The following is a 17,526-nucleotide window of genomic DNA, read 5'->3' as shown; positions in this document are numbered from 1 at the left end:
TTACTACTACTGCGGGCTCAAATAGTTCTTCTGAGGCATCCATCACAGAGCTAGCTTGCTCATTCTTACACTGAATAACAGCAAGACCCAAAATTCTCCCATACACGGACATGGTTAAGTGGATACTAGACAGCGTTGATATCAGAAATAGACAGTTTAAGGCTCAGGGTCAAGAGCTTATGGAATCATTATTTTCACAAAATTTGAACTTTATATCTTCTAAAAGGAAAAAGCGCAAAAGGTGAAAAACGCATCAAGGAAACCCGAATCAAGAAATGGAGGAAGTTTCCGATGCACGATTAGTGCTAGTGCTAGGTGCTAATTGTACATCATTGAAAAAAATTTCTCGAAAAGGAAAGCTGCTAATTGCCCAGTCACCTGCAAGCCCCGAAAATTGCAAGAAAGAAACGGTAGAGACAGATTGGAAGCAGAAGGCTCAAGAAAAGGTAGAAGCAATCCAAGGGTTAACCAAGTTGAACTGGGATTATTACTGGGCATACTTGGTAAGGCCACATAGCCATTCGATGACTGTCAAGTGTATCATCAATTCAGTCGAAAAGATGGCGCCAGCTCTTGTCGATTCTGTTTTCTCAGTTCAGCTAAAATCGGAAGTCGGCCAACCGACTCTTCTCAAACAGATGTTGCATGTGTGCGATTTCAAGGACCAAATACAGAAGTAGTTTTAATTTTAGATTCAATTTTAGTTTTAATTTTGTTTTATTTTCCTGAAATGAGGACGGTCATTTAAACCGCATCCTACATTTTTGTAATAATTTATTTTTAGATTTAGTTAGTAGTATTTAAACCCTTCTCATGCATTTAGAGAAGGGTCCTGAAATTTGTCAAAAACTTATCCCCAGAACATGCACTTCTGTACCCTCTGAGGAGGTTTTGATGAATGAATGGAACAAGATTTATTGATGTTTGCATTTGATATCTGCTACTGATGTTGCACTTTTGTACTCTTAGTGGATGTTAGATCAAGAAGAGATAAATCGTTATCGCTTGAAGCTCATGAGTAGGACTAGTTATAAATGGTATTTCTATCTCTTAACTATTTCTGCCCTTGTGTTAAAGTGATTTTCATGTTCAGTTATTTATATATTGATGTATGAATGCCTGAGTTATCATTTGGCACTTTTGTACGGTGATAGCTATTTATTTATGCTTGATGTATGAGTAGCTTATTATGCGATATGTTTCTCACAACTGTTTCGTCTAACTTTTTATATGAAGTGGTTCATCCTTATTGAATTCTTTTCTCATAACAGTTGAATGATCTTTATTACCAGTTGTTATTTGAAATCATTTTAGATCGCATAAAAGAAAGGTTACACCCCGGGTTAGTGTAGACTTAGATATTTCTACTTATTAGAATACAATTTTTTTAGATTAGAATTAGAGTAGAAGTATTCCATTTAGAAATTGTTAGAAAGAGAAATATCAGTCCGTCACACACACACACACAAATTAGGAAACTGGTCCCATATCCCCAGCCAGACCCACTATACCAAATGGAAAAGGAGCTGCTAGCCAAGGTCCGGATCGGGTGGGTATCTCCCTTGTTGTAGACCCGATTTTGGGGCTTCAACATATTTGGCACTAGAAGGAGGGCCACAAACTGTGAATGGCAAGTAAATCTAAATCTAAATGCCATTCTGAGAGTAAATAGCCCTCACCATCTCCCCTGACTTCTCCATTGCATTTAGAATCTTTAAATCTAGAGTCAGAAGTCGCTGGAGCAATAGCCACTGCTACAAACCCTGACATTTCAGAGCAATCTACTATTGAACCTCCTGAAGTTGAATATTTGATTCACAAACTTCAACAATTTTCTATATCTCCTCAAAAATCTGATAAATCTCAAGGCAAGGTGACTTCGCAATATAACCCTTCTCATCCTCTTACCAGGTTAAAAAGCGAAAAGTTTGGTGTTCAGCCAACCGAATTACCTCTACCTACTAGGAAGAGAGCAAGGAAGTCTCCTAAATGATCCAATAGCGAGACTCTTTCATCATCGTCATCCATCTCAACCTCTTCACCGCGAAGTCAACCATCCACTCCTCCACTTTAGATCATTTTCCATCAGCCCACTGGAACTCCCACAACTTCCTCTCAACCATCTAGAGTCGTAATATCCTCATCTTCTCAACCGCAGGGATCATCTTCTACACTTTCCTCTATTAGTAGTTCAACGATGACCCAATCTCCATGGAATAACCCAGGGGTAGTCTTAATGCCTGCACCTTTGAGTTAGTTACTGGCCCATCCTGAAAAATGGTTGCCTAAGTTTAATCCTGAAGCAAGCATGCTAGCGGAAGAACATATAAATAACTTTATGCTATCCATAAATCTCAATGGAGTTGTTAACGAAGATGTTGTTGTTCGACTTTTTCCTTATACTCTACAAGGAATAGTCGGATCATGGTATTTCTCATTACCATCTGGATCTATTACTAGTTGGAACATCTTCCAAGAACAATTCCTGACCAAGTTTGGTGATGACAGGTCTATAGCGACACTGATCAACGACTTGTCTAACATTAGGGCCGAGTCAAGAGAACCTATCAAAGATTTCAATTTACGTTTCAATAAAATCTTAAACAAAATTACTACTGCTTCTCAACCTAGTGAAGAAGTGCGAAGTGAATGGTACATTACTGCTTTACCATCAAACTTAGCAATCTTTGTTGATAGGGCTAAGAAAACAAATTTAGTTGAAAATATGAAAGAAGAAATAGAAGTAGAGAAACGTATTATGGCCCTAGAAAAGAAAAACACGATAGAGGAACGAAAATCTAAGAAGGTGTCTTTCAAAGAAGATCCCAAGAAAAAACAATCAAAAGATCCATCCGATTTAGAAGGATTACAAAAAGTTTTGAAGACCATGTCTAACGAGATGGTCGACATTAAGAAGCAAGTGGCAGAAACTTCTTCTAAAAAGCCATACAGGCCTTTTAAAAGAAATACTTCAACCGATTCCAAGCCCCCTAACGCTATTACAAATGCTGAATCAGAAGAAGAAGAGGAGGAAAACGCTACTGAAGAACATACCGATGAAGAATAAGTTGTAGAGTTACAAGGTATGTGGGATTTCATCCTCCCAGATGAAGAGGATCAAGAGGCATTCCCGGTTAGTACTCGCAACAGAAATCAACTTGATCCTCCTCAACCTACACCTAAGCCAAAGAGCGCAAGCTCGATGACTAAGGATAAAGTCGCAGCCAAGAAAACATCACCTAAAGCACCTCAAACCAGCCCAGTCCAACCAAACACATCAATTCCATCTAAAACGCTAATTGTTTTGGATGAAATGGAGTATAATATCATAGAAGATATGAAAAAGACTAGGGCCAATATTACTCTTTTTGAATTGAGCAAGTTAAAACACCAGCAAAAAGTACTTTTGAAAGAATTACATGTTGTACCAGTTGCACCTTTACCAGCTACTGTAATCTCTCAAGCTTCCCATGATATGGGAAGACCTCCAACTAATACGATGAATAAGGTTGATCCAAATGATATTGGAGGAAGATAGAGATCTCATACTCCCCCATTTCTCCTTATGAAATTTTCAATAAAAACGTGCATAATTTCTTAGTCGATTCTGGAGCTTCATCGAATATTTTACCAAGGTCAATATGTGCAAAATTGAACGTTCAACCACAGCAATCCGCTGTGCGCATAATTCAGCTAGATTGATTGCAAGTCAAAGTGATTGGCGAATTAAATCAGGTTACCATAAGGCTGTCATCCAACCCAAAAGTATGTCAAGTTATCGACATTTTAGTTGCTGATATTCCAGAATTTTATGGCTTAATTCTTAGCAGAGATTGGTCAGAAAAACTTCATGGATACGCAACTGACTGGTCGCATATGTGGCTCCCTTACAATGGTAAACCAAATCAGATAAAAGTTGAATGGGAAAAACCTCAGAAATACATAGTAACAGAACTCGAGGGAGAAAATGAACCAGTAGCATACAATTCTAACATCATTGGCAACTATTCAGTAGATTCTTTCCTAGGAAATTTTAATGCTCATACTTCACCTTACTTAGAACATTCTGTTTTATCTCAAGTAGAAATTTTTTCTCAAACAGATAGTTCTAAATGCATTAATTTTATAGATAGTCCTGTAAATAAATCTTTGTTTTGGAAACTATTTTTTGATGGTTCTAAGTCTAACGAAGGAGCAGGAGCAGGATGCGTGTTAGTAAGCCTAGAGGGAGATAAAACTATGCTAACTTGCAAACTCGAATTTGAGTGTACCAACAATACTGCAGAATACGAGGCTCTAGTTGATCCAGGTGGATGTTGGTGGCCACCCACCAACCCATTTGGACCCCCACAACTGTCTCTTTCAGTCTTTTCAGTTTCCTTAATTGTAGCACAACTTACTATTTTTAGCAGTTTTTCGGGTCCTAAACTTCCGGAGCCGTTTTGAGGCCCTAAACGACGTTTTTTTGGGAATCTGGGGGCAACATGGGTCTATAGACCAATGTTGCCCTTCCCAAAGTGGTAGTGCTCGGATAGATCTTTCTAACGAGCTATTGTACGCGTCAAACGGAGATCGTATGCCAAAGTTACGACCCCGGGAAATTGATGTACCAATTTACCCAAACGGGGCCCACAATTTGGCGTTTCATCTTCTAGGGTTAGGTTTCGGGATGTGAAGGGTTTTCCATTGTTTCTCAACAATAAATAGGCCTTCGAGCCTCATTGTAATACAGTTCGGAACAGTTCAGAGGCATGTAGCCGCCACATCTCTTCTCAGAGATAAGCTACCATCGCCCTAGCTGGTTTCTTTCCATTTCTGTTTGTAAACATATTTCAGTATTTTACAGTAATGAAATGAAGTATTATTTCCGCTGCATCTCTGTTTTTATGGTTATCGCATCTCTGTATTTATGGTTATCTCTGTAATCTATTGCGTTCCTGTCTAAATCCGGATCAGTGGTATCAGAGCGGTCTGCTTTTTCTCTGTTTTTCTTTGCATGTCCCCAACGAGGTCGGGATATAAGGAGTTAGGGCTTGAACTGGTCGAACCTTTGCAAGACCAGCCTCGCAAATCCCGACGGCCTCCCATGGCGGATGAGAAGAAAGACGAGGGGGCAGGAGATCCTATCAAAATCTTGCTCGAAGAAGCGCTCGAGCGGCAAAGGAACGCGATGATGGATAGCTTTGCGCAGATCCTTCAGCGGCTACCCAGAAGTGACGCATCGGCTTCCAGCAGCAACTCTGGAAACGCCACACCGTTCAAGGTACAAGTTAATTTTGAAATCCCCATATTCGAGGGTCAAATAGACGCAGATGCCGTAGATGAATGGTTAAATCTGCTAGATGGGTATTTTTCTGTTCATGAATTTTCAAGTCGGGAAAAGATTGTTTTTGCTCTTCTCAAAGCAGCCCCCCACGTCAAGGACTGGTGGGAAACCTACTGCGAGCAGAAGGATGAAAGTACAGGCTCACTATTTTCAGCCGCACCCACTTGGAATGACTTTCGGGATGCCATCAAGGAGCAGTATTACCCTGTCGGAAGCTATGAGGACAAATACATCAAATGGACCACATTGCGGCAGGGACGAGACCAAGATGTGCCGGAGTTCACAAACATTTTTCATACCCTTCGCACACAGTTGGGTATCAAAGATTCTGAGCTGCATCTGGTACTCAAATACCGCGGCTGCCTGCACAGATACATCCAGGAAGAGATGGTGTTCTTGAACATCTCCTCGCTCGGCACGGCGTACCGATATGCTGTCAAAATCGAGCAAAAGTTCAAACAGAAGAAGCGAGACTTTGGATCTGCAAATCCGAAGCCCAAAGGACAAAGCCAAGGCGGGGTGACCCAAGACAACCCGTCGAAGCCGCAAGAAAAGAACAACACCATGAAGCCGAAGAAAGACACAGGAAAGTGGTGTGAGTTCCACAAAAGTCCCACTCATAACACAAGTGAGTGTCGGACCAAGCAGTCGCTGGTGGCCGAGTTGAAGGCTTCCGAATCAGATGCATGTTCCGACCCTGAGCCAGAACCCGACAAGGGGAATGGCAAGGGGAAGCAGATCATTGATGCGGATCCCAGCGCCACTGTTGCCACCGCCAAGATCAAGAAAAATGAGCCCGAAGATCCAGAGGAGGGGGAGCGCCTTTTCCACTCACAGATGTGGGTGAAGGGTTCGCCGCTACAATTCATTGTTGACAGTGGCAGCCAAAAGAACCTGGTTTCAGCAGAGGTCGTGAAGCGGTTGGGCCTACCGACTACACCACACCCGCAACCATACAGTATCGGGTGGCTTCATGAAGGACGAGATCTGAAAGTTCGCCAGCAGTGCCGACTTCCCTACAGCATCAAACCCTTCACAGACGAGGTATTGTGTGATGTTACACCTCTGGATGTTTGTGATGTATTATTAGGCCAGCCATACTTGTGGAGGCGACATGCTGTGTATGAGTCAAGGCCTCGCGCTGTCATTATTTCTTTGGGTGATTCATTATACAGGATACCGGAGGTAGCCCCACCTACCGCCACATCTTTGATTACTACCAAGAAAGGCAGCAAGCTCATATCACAAACCAGGAAATTCATCTGTCTGGTTCACTCCCAAAATAAGGGGAAGATCGTTGCTACATCCATGACCCCTACAAAGGGTTCCTCCACGCAGCAGCAACATCAAAGGGATACGGTCATGACAAAACACAGGAACAACTTCTCCTCACCCACATGGGTACCACACAAGTTTCAGGTGGGCAACAAAGTCTGGTTGCATCGACAGAAAGAACGCCTTACCAGAACCCATCAGAAGCTCAGATCACTCCGACATGGTCCTTACAGCAGTACCAAGGCTATGGGGAACAATGCTTTGGAGCACATCATTCCTCCATTCCTTCGCCTGCACCAAATGTTCAATGTGGACCATCGTCGACCATGCTTTCCACCATTACTGGACACATCAGAGATTGCAGGACAAGTTCAGCAGATGGAGGAACTCAACGCAATGGGGACCATTGCTTCCTAAGGGGGGAGGAATGATCCAGGTGGATGTTGGTGGCCACCCACCAACCCATTTGGACCCCCACAACTGTCTCTTTCAGTCTTTTCAGTTTCCTTAATTGTAGCACAACTTACTATTTTTAGCAGTTTTTCGGGTCCTAAACTTCCGGAGCCGTTTTGAGGCCCTAAACGACGTTTTTTTGGGAATCTGGGGGCAACATGGGTCTATAGACCAATGTTGCCCTTCCCAAAGTGGTAGTGCTCGGATAGATCTTTCTAACGAGCTATTGTACGCGTCAAACGGAGATCGTATGCCAAAGTTACGACCCCGGGAAATTGATGTACCAATTTACCCAAACGGGGCCCACAATTTGGCGTTTCATCTTCTAGGGTTAGGTTTCGGGATGTGAAGGGTTTTCCATTGTTTCTCAACAATAAATAGGCCTTCGAGCCTCATTGTAATACAGTTCGGAACAGTTCAGAGGCATGTAGCCGCCACATCTCTTCTCAGAGATAAGCTACCATCGCCCTAGCTGGTTTCTTTCCATTTTTCTGTTTGTAAACATATTTCAGTATTTTACAGTAATGAAATGAAGTATTATTTCCGCTGCATCTCTGTTTTTATGGTTATCGCATCTCTGTATTTATGGTTATCTCTGTAATCTATTGCGTTCCTGTCTAAATCCGGATCACTAGTCCAAGGGTTATACAAAGCAATCGGGTTAGATGTCAAATACCTGCAAGTTTTCAGAGATTCTGAAATTGTAATCAGACAGGTACGTAATACTATACACTGTTTATCAGGTCATTTAAAGCATTACCAATATTTAGTTCAAGATCTGACTGAACATTTTATAGCATTTAAACTTTCATCAATTCCCAGACTCCAGAATGCTAGTGCAGACCTCTTAGCCAACATAACTTCCAAGCTCATTCCTTCAGAAGATTTTAGCCCTCACTGATTTTCAATTGAGTTAATTTTTAGACCATATATTCTTGATAACATTACCAATTGGAGGATTTTCAACGACGATCCTGATATCGTGAGTTTTCTCACATCTGAAGGATCCTACACTAATCAAATAATTGACGAAGACCAACATGACCAACAATTGCAACAAGATAGTACTAACAACGCTATACCTAAATCAGTAGTCAACTTAGAAGACCTTTATGATTTGAAATGTCGATTCAAAAGATCTACCAATTCAAAACTCCAAAGTTCAACTTTGAATTATGAATTAGTAAATCTAGGAACTGATGCCAAACCGCAGAATATCAACCTAGGCCTTGGCCTAGCCCCTGAAGAAAAATTAGCGTATATCCGTCTCTTGAAACAATACAAAAGTGTTTTTGCTTGGAATTACGATGAACTCAAAACATACAACACCTCCATCATCCAACATACTATCCCAATGATCGATAATGAAAAACCTGTCCAACAAAAGTTGAGAAAGATCCATCCAAATTTAGAAAATCAGATCAAAACTGAACTCAATAAGTTATTGAAAGCCAAAATAATCTTTCCCATTAGACATTCTAAATGGGTCTCCAATATGGTACCTGTTAGAAAGAAAAATGGAGATATTAGAATCTGCATTGACTTTCGAAACCTTAACAAGGTCTGCCAAAAGGATAATTTTCCTTTACCTCCCATGGAAAAAATACTGTAGGAAGTTGCAGGCTCAGAATTAATGTCATTCTTGGATGGATTCTCAGGATACAATCAAGTGTTGGTACATCCCGACGATCAATTAAAAACGACATTCAGAACTAAATGGGGCACATACGCATATCAAAAGATGCCATTTGGTTTGATTAACGCGAGTGCCACATTTTAGAGAGCCATGGACATTGCATTCAAGGGGTTAGTTAATAAATCAGTGGTAATCTATTTGGATGATATAACTGTTTATTCCAAGAAACGAAACAACCATCTCAGAGATTTAAAACAAATCTTCCAACGTTGTTTAAGGTATGGGATTTCGCTTAACCCGAAATTTTTTTTTTTCTCATTAAGTGAAGGAAAACTTCTAGGGTTCATAGTGTCAAAATATGGAATTCACATAGATCCTGACAGAATCAAGGAAATTTCCGCAGTACCCCTACCTCACAACAAGAAAGCCATGCAATCTTTCCTTGGCCAAATCAACTTTGTAAAGAGATTCGTTCCAAATTTTTCAAAAATCGTGTCTCCTTTACAAGCCATGATTAAAAAGAACACAAATTTTAAATGGGGCCAAGATGAACATGAGGCATTCAATCTGATCAAACAAGAAATTATCAATGCTCCATCTTTAGCAACTCCAAATTTTTCTGATCCTTTATATTATATACATTTTCCTCGGATAGATCATATGCTGCTATACTCACTCAAGAAAATCAAGAAAAGGTGGAAGCCCCAATTTCTTTTTTCAGTTCCAATTTACAAGAAGCTGAGTTGAATTATTCAGATGTGGAAAAACAAGCTTATGTTGTTTTTAAAGCAATTAAATATTTTAGACCAGTTTTACTCAAAACACATACCAAAATCATAGTACTGTTTCCAACGGTAAGAAATATTCTAGTACAGAAGGATGTGGGTGAGAAAAGGGCCAATTGGGTTACTGCCTTACAGGAATATGACGTAGAAATAAAACCAGCAAGTATTGTAAAAGGTCAAGGCTTTTGCAAAATGCTGGTAGGAGCATTGCTAATATCCGAAAATCCATCTGCAGAGGTACAAGTATACGAGGTAAGCCTAAACTATGCTGAGTCATTATACGCTGATATTATTTATTATCTAAAGAATGGATATGCTCCTCCAAACATCGATCATACCAAGAAAAGAGCCCTGAGGTTAAAATCCAAACAATATCAACTTGTGAATGACGTTCTTTTTAGAATAAATTATGATTCTGTTCTCCTTAGATGTCTTGAGAAAGCTGAAGCTGAAAAAGTCTTGCAGGAACTCCACGATGGGCCAGCAGGCGGACACTATGCTGGAGATGCAACTTCTCACAAAATTTTACGTGCAGGCTATTACTGGCCCACATTATTCAAAGACGCACATAACTACGTAAGGAAATGTCAAGTCTGTCAAACCGCTACTGGGAGACAAAAGAAACCATCCTTGCCACTGCAACCAGTTACCATTGAATAACCTTTCGATCAGTGGGGATTGGACATAATAGGTGACATTGTTCCTCACTCTTCTAAACAGCGTAAATACATCCTTACAACAACAGATTATTTTACTAAATGGGTAGAAGAAGTCCCACTCAAGATGGCTAATGCTGAAAATATCATTGAATTCATAGATCAGTTCATAATCACTAGGTTTGGATTACCTTTCGCTCTAATGTTTGATAATGCATCATATTTTCTTGGTAATGCAATGACTGAATTTGCACTCAAAAGGGGTTTCAAGCTTAAATACTCTGCCAATTATTACCCACAAGGGAATGGGTTAGCTGAATCTACAAATAAGAACTTAATTAGAATCATTAAGCAAACCATTGACCAAAATCATAAAAATTGGCATAAGTCTTTAATATATGCTTTATGGGCAGATCGAATAACGCAGAAAGCCTCTATCGGCACTTCTCCCTTTAATTTAGTTTATGGGAAAGAAGTGGTTCTTCCAACACATCTGGAAATTCCCTCTTTAGCCTTGGTTCAGTATATTGATGAAGCACCAACTTCTTCTTTACAACTAAGGTAGCTGGAATTAATTAAGCTAGAAGAACAATGAGAATGGGCTAAGATTACTCATGCTCATCATCAAGCATTTGTGAGAGCCTCTTTTGATTCTAATGTGATATCCAGAAAATATTTTCAAATGGGAGATCTAGTTTTAAAATGGGACAAGGCTCATGAGGAAAAGGGAAAACATAAAAAATTTCAAAGAATGTGGCTTGGTCCTTTTCAAATCATAGAATTCATAGGTCCGTCTACTTTTATGTTACAAGATTTAACAGGGAAAAGAGATTCTCTACCTATTAATGGTCAGATCCTTAAAAAATATTTTCCATAGAAGATCATTCTTCTATTTTTGTAGAGTAGTTGTTTTTCTTTCCATAATAAAATCGGTTGTAAATGGTTACATTTGAGATTCACGAAAAAGACACAAATTCTCTTCTAGATTTTGTTTTTTCACTTGTATAAATAGAATTATTTCTGACAAATTAATCATTACTATTGAAAGATACAGTTAAAGACTATAGGTCTAGAAATGATACTAGTTTCAACTGTATAAACTTTGACAAAAAACACCTTTAGGTAGAAATTGTTTTATTTCGGTCCAATGAAAGGTATCAATAACAAAATGAAGATTCTCTATAGAAAGGCTCTTTCCAAAAAACTCTATCATTGTCGTCTAGAGCTATCTTAAGGAAACAATGACTTCCTTCCCACCTAGGAAACTACAATATTCGGAGAATGAACCAAAGATACACTTTAACTTAAAGAGTAAGAGGTCTCATCACGAGCCGACTTATCATAATCATAGATGTTATAGCTTGCTGACTTTGCCAATATTGCATACCACAATAGGGAAATGACTCAAGATTGTTAAAATCAAAAGACAAGGGGTCTCATCATGAGCCAACTTGTTCAACAAAGTTATAAATCAGTGAATGACTGTGTCATAAGTTGGCCACCAAACCAAGACATTTCTCTTTAAGAATAAAAAGAAAATGAAAGCAAAAGTGTGGAAATGGATTTTTCTTTGAAAAGTTGTAAATTTCTCTAAGTAGGATATAGGATCATTGCTAGATAATACGTAACCCTGTCGAAGCTATAAACACTTGCTGGCAGCAAAGGCTCTACCTACGACAAATGAGCATATTTAAAACTGATTTACAGAGAATACTTTGTTTTTATCTTTATAAACCAAGTAATGACTGATATAGATACAAAGACTAGCTTGAGGGAATAGATAATCAAAGTTGAAAATAGAAGAAACAAAATATCATTGATAGGAAAAAACATAATGTACTTAGTCTTTCTATAGTAAAGTTTAATTTTCTGGAAAATTTTGTTTTGGAAGTTTTGAAAATTCAAAAGAACAGCAGAGATAACTAGTTCTTCCAAGTGAATCGCCACTTGTTGTGGCCACCAACAACCCCCCTTCTTATTTAGTGTTATTCCTAATACTAAATAAGTGGGGACCCTTAGCTAAAAATTTAAAAAGTCAAGTAGTGCTTAAATTTCCTTTTCAAATAAAATTATTATCATAAGCTTAGGAAACCCCCTTGCAAAATCTAAAAAAATCTAAGTTTTATGATAAGGTAAGACAAAAATTTTCCTTAGGAAATATCGCATCGCAAAAAGATGACAGGGTACCACCTTACAAACCAAATTCCAACATTGCGAGATCATGATATGCGATAATAAACAAATATCGCATCGCATACATCAAGCACAACTTACATCGATACAACGATCTGCGATATTGCGATATTGCGATTTCGCAATACAGTGACAATGCGATATTGCGATATTGCGATTTCACGATACAAGTGACAATGCGATAATGCGATGTCACGAGCGATCAACTCTGCGATGTTACGATTCTGTGACGTTGTGATTCTGCGATATTGAGATCTGTGATATTGTGAAGCAAATTGCAAAATCGCTTCATCGCAGATCTTTCGGGCTCATTATTCAAGAAAAGTATTTTCCATAAACTGACACCTGGTTATGCGCTTTAATGCTAATAAATGAATTAGTTGCCAGTTATTAATGGAATATGGTTTCGTGCTTATCGAAAAATCATCTCATGTAAGGTGGTATATTTGATGTGTCTTTGGCATTTAAAACTTTCCCATCACCCTTCCTTGTCATTATTTTCACTTCACTTGTGAATTGCAGGAACGGAGAACAGAGAACAATACAAAGCAATACGCAAGATAAAATGGGAAAGAAAAGCAAAGCTCCGAGCTCTGAAGAAAAAGAAATGGCACCCTTGTATACAGACACGGCCTGTAATAGAGACGCAAGAATTGCTACATGGGAAGGCATGTATAATCTACTTGAAGAGGAGAATCCCAGAGTAATGGAAGTTACTGCTACTGCAGGCTCAAATAGTTCTTCTGAGGCATCCATCAAAGAGCTAGCTTGCTCATTCTTACACTGGATAGCAGCAAGACCCAAAATTTTCCCATACATGGACATGGTTAAGTGGATACTAGACAATGCTGATATCAGAAATAGATAGTTTAAGGCTCAGGGTCAAGAGCTTATGGAATCATTATTTTCACAAAGTTTTAACTTTATATCCACTAAAAGGGAAAAGCGCAAAAGGTGGAAAACGCATCAAGGAAACCCGGATCAAGAAACGGAGGAAGTTTCTGATGCACGATTAGCGCTAGCGCTAGGCGCTAATCACGCATCGCTGAAAGAAAATTCTTGAAAAGGAAAGCTGCTAATTGCCTAGTCACCTGCAAGCCCCGAAAATTGCAAGAAAGAAACGGTAGAGACAGATTGGAAGCGGAAGGCTCAAGAAAAGGTAGAAGCAATCCAAGGGTTAACCAAGTTGAACTGGGATTATTACTGGGCATACTTGGTAAAGCCACATAGCTAGTGGATGACTCTCGAGTGTATCTTCAATTCGGCCGAAAAGATGGCGCCAACTCTTGTCGATTCTGTTTTCTCAATTCATCTAAAATCGGAATTCGGTCAGCTGACTCTTCTGAAACAGATGCTGCATGCGTGCAATTTCAAGGACCAAATACAGAAGTAGTTTTAATTTTAGATTCAATTTTAGTTTTAATTTTGTTTTATTTTCATGAAATGAGGACCATCATTTAAACGACATCCTACATTTTTTTAATAATTTATTTTTAGATTTAGTTAGTAGTATTTAAACCCTTCTCATGCATTTAGAGAAGGGTCCTGAAATTTGTCAAAAACTTATCCCCAAAACATGCACTTCTGTACCCTCTGAGGAGGTTTTGATGAATGAATGGAACAAGATTTATTGATGTTTGCATTTGATATCTGCTACTGATGTTGCACTTTTGTACTCTTAGTGGATGTTAGATCAAGAAGAGATAAATCGTTATCACTTGAAGCTCATGAGTAGGCCTAGTTATAAATGGTATTTCTATCTCTTAACTATTTTTGCCCTTGTGTTAAAGTGATTTTCATGTTCAGTTATTTATATATTGATGTATGAATGCCTGAGCTATCATTTGGCACTTTTGTATGGTGATAGCTATTTATTTATGCTTGATGTATGAGTAGCTTAATATGCGATATGTTTCTCACAACTATTTCTTCTAAAATTTTATACGAAGTGGTTCATCCTTATTGAATTCTTTTCTCATAATAGTTGAATGATATTTATTACCAGTTGTTATTTGAAATCATTTTAGATCGCATAAAAGAAAGGTTACACCTCGGGTTAGTGTAGACTTATATATTTCTGCTTATTAGAATACAATTTTTTTAGATTAGAATTAGAGTAGAAGTATTCCATTTAGAAGCTGTTAGAAAGAGAAATATCAGTCCATGACACACACACACACATAAATTGGGAAACTGGTCCCATATCCCCAGTCGGACCCACTATACCAAACGGAAAAGGAGCTGCTAACCAAGGTCCGGACCGGGTGGGTATCCCCCTTGTTGTAGACCCGATTTTCGGGGCTTCAACAGGAGGATATGATAGTTAAACAAACATGAGTGCATGTTCTCCCACATCAACTTACAGTGGTGGAGTTGTTTGATGAGGGGAAGGCGGATAGTTGGCTATGACAGCAACTGTTTCCGCTTGTGATTGCACAACTCCATCACTGAAGTATGTTGAGCAGGGTTTGAACTTCAACTTCATCTTGGGATAGAATGATTTGTGAAGACAATATTCAAAATTTGTCCTAAAGATATTGGAATTTCATCTGGTTTTTTGGAGCTTCAAACTAAAGTACATGGAATCACTGCCAAAAATCCATAGGTGATTCTTGCGGAGTCTTCCATTTCTTTAACAGTTTTTTTGTCAAGAGGTTGAGGATCAAAATGATGGAAAGTAGATTCAATCAGATCACAGAACTTCTTAAGTGAGTGCATGCAATCATGAGGTAGGTTGCGGCACCATCATTGTGGGGATACGTGTTATGAAACCAACTCACAAAAAGATAGATGAATGCCTTAGAAATAAGCCTCTTCAAGGAGTCAACCTCCTTTACATTACACAAATGAACAATTCATGGATAATACAAATGACAAGACCTCCTTTCTATATATAGGAGTCTAAGGGGTCATAATATAATCAGAGTTTACATAACAATAATAATGTAAGGGCACAATAATAACAATAGTGGGCTTCTATGGGGCACAATGGTAACAATATGGGGACTACATGGATACAACAATATAATAAGGGGGTTGTACTAATAAGAATAAGGGGTTACACTGGTAGTATAGGGGCCTAACATGCCCCTCTCCTTCAAAAAGTGTTGTCCTCAACTCTTGAGTAGTTCTTGATGCTTCTATATAAAATCTTGTCCTCCCATGTGGAATCTTCAATAGGTAAGTTCTTCAATTTGTTATAGCGAAAATACCACAATGACCTGTTCGAGATAAAAAATTATGGAGCTTTCAAAAACCCTAACTTCCTCATATCATATCTCAGAAAATATAGCGAGACAAGATTTGAAATTCAGACGCGTGATTCAACAAGATTTCTTCTTAAATGGTTTTTTTCTTTTTAGCTTCTGAAATGCCGCAGAAAAAAGTAATAGCGAAAATACCACGATGACATGTTTGGAGCAGCGAAACCCTAGAATCCAAAGCTCTAATACCAAATTTTATGAAACCAGCACACAAAAAGATATAAAAGGTATATCAACGACTTAGAAATAAGCCTCTTTGAGGGGGAAACCTCCTTTACATTACACAAATGAACAATTCTTAGATGATACAAATGACAAGCGCTCCTTTATATATATAGGAGTCTAAGGGTTCATAATATAATCAGAGCCAACATAAAAATAATAATGTAAGGGCACAATAATAACAATATGGGGACTACATGGGTACATCAATATAATAAGGGGGTTGTACTAATAACAATAAGGGGTTACACTAGTAGTATAGGGGCCTAACAATACATGAAGTGTCTGTGAAAGAAACAAGTTGACCTCAACTTCATCAAACTCATTTGCATCCTCAAGGAATGAAAGTAAGTTGTGTAAGTACTCAAGCCAAGCCACTTCGCCTTCACCATTGTACGTGAATTCCAACAAGAGATCATAAAAATCCCTCGTGTTGTCGATAGGTTGAGCATTATACAGACATCGCAGAGGGAGGAGTCTAACGATATCCATGATAGATGTATGAAGATTCAAAATAGGATGTGAGAACTTAGCTTGCCATCTAGCCCTCCTTCTAGCTCCAGAAATGTTGATGATGTTGGACCCGCCAACATGTTAGGGGATCTCCTCGTTAAGACAACTATACCTTAGACCATTTAATGTAGGAGTCCTAGGAGTGGGTAGTACGGTATTGCCTTAACCATGGCTGCACACAGAGGTTAGTAATATTTCCTTGTTGGTAGCAAGGGTGTGACATATGTAGCAAGTCAAGGAAGGTGCATGATAAGCTCTAACACACAGAACGGGGGAATGAGTATGCCCCTTGGAAAACTGTGATAGCACGCAGCTTGGAAGGGAACACACAATTATGGATACATCACAAGCTAGAAAGCAATTTAGCTAATGATCCAAAGAGATAGTTAAACCAACAATAAGATTGATACAAAGATATATAGAAAATTCATTACATATATGTCTAAAAAAAACTACTTATATCATTAGAGTAACCAAGATAGCTGAATTACAATGACAACATATCCATGAAATGTGTTTGGTTTGTTATATTAACAAAGTGAAAGATCCAATCAAACATACAAATATGACCAACCACTAGTCCCGACAGTGGAACCTTATAGTCACTATTGCCTGCTCCTCCAAAGAGATATACTAGCTCTGCATTGTGGAGAAGCCAAGGCTCGTTACAATACACTCCAAGCTTTATCTAAGATACACCTATAGGAATCTTGGCTCCCAAAAGCATGTACAATGAGTTATGAGGTTCTATAAATAGAAAAGGGCGCGGTGACCCTTGACATTCCCCTTTATGACTCTTCAACTACTACATGATTGTTACACTCTACTATCGACACTTGGCCTTTCACTTTTACAAGATGTTACATTAGAATCTTCACATGTACCCATGTGAGACAAAATAAGCTTGATTAAGCCATGCAAGACATTACTAAGACTCAGAAAGATGTGGGAAGACCAACTCGTCGACATCCTCACGATGATCGATGGTGGGAAACTGATACCAAGGTTGGTAGTCCATTATCGTGTCTGCATGCTCAATGGTGACATCCTGCTGAAATTTCACTCTTGCCTCTGTTGCATCTGGGTACAATGATTTGGCACCTCTATTCAACTTGTCTCATAACATGCGCATCATAGTCTTGAGTGCAGTTGGACCAAAAACATACTGATGCATAGTGTTCGCGTTGATCTACAAGTCTACGTT

Source organism: Pinus tabuliformis, chromosome 6, assembly GCF_031772625.1.
Source record: "Pinus tabuliformis cultivar Carrire ecotype Pingquan chromosome 6, CPIR1, whole genome shotgun sequence".
NCBI lineage: Eukaryota > Viridiplantae > Streptophyta > Pinopsida > Pinales > Pinaceae > Pinus > Pinus tabuliformis.
The sequence above is the reverse complement of the archived record's forward strand: the minus strand, read 5'-3'. Positions refer to the sequence as shown.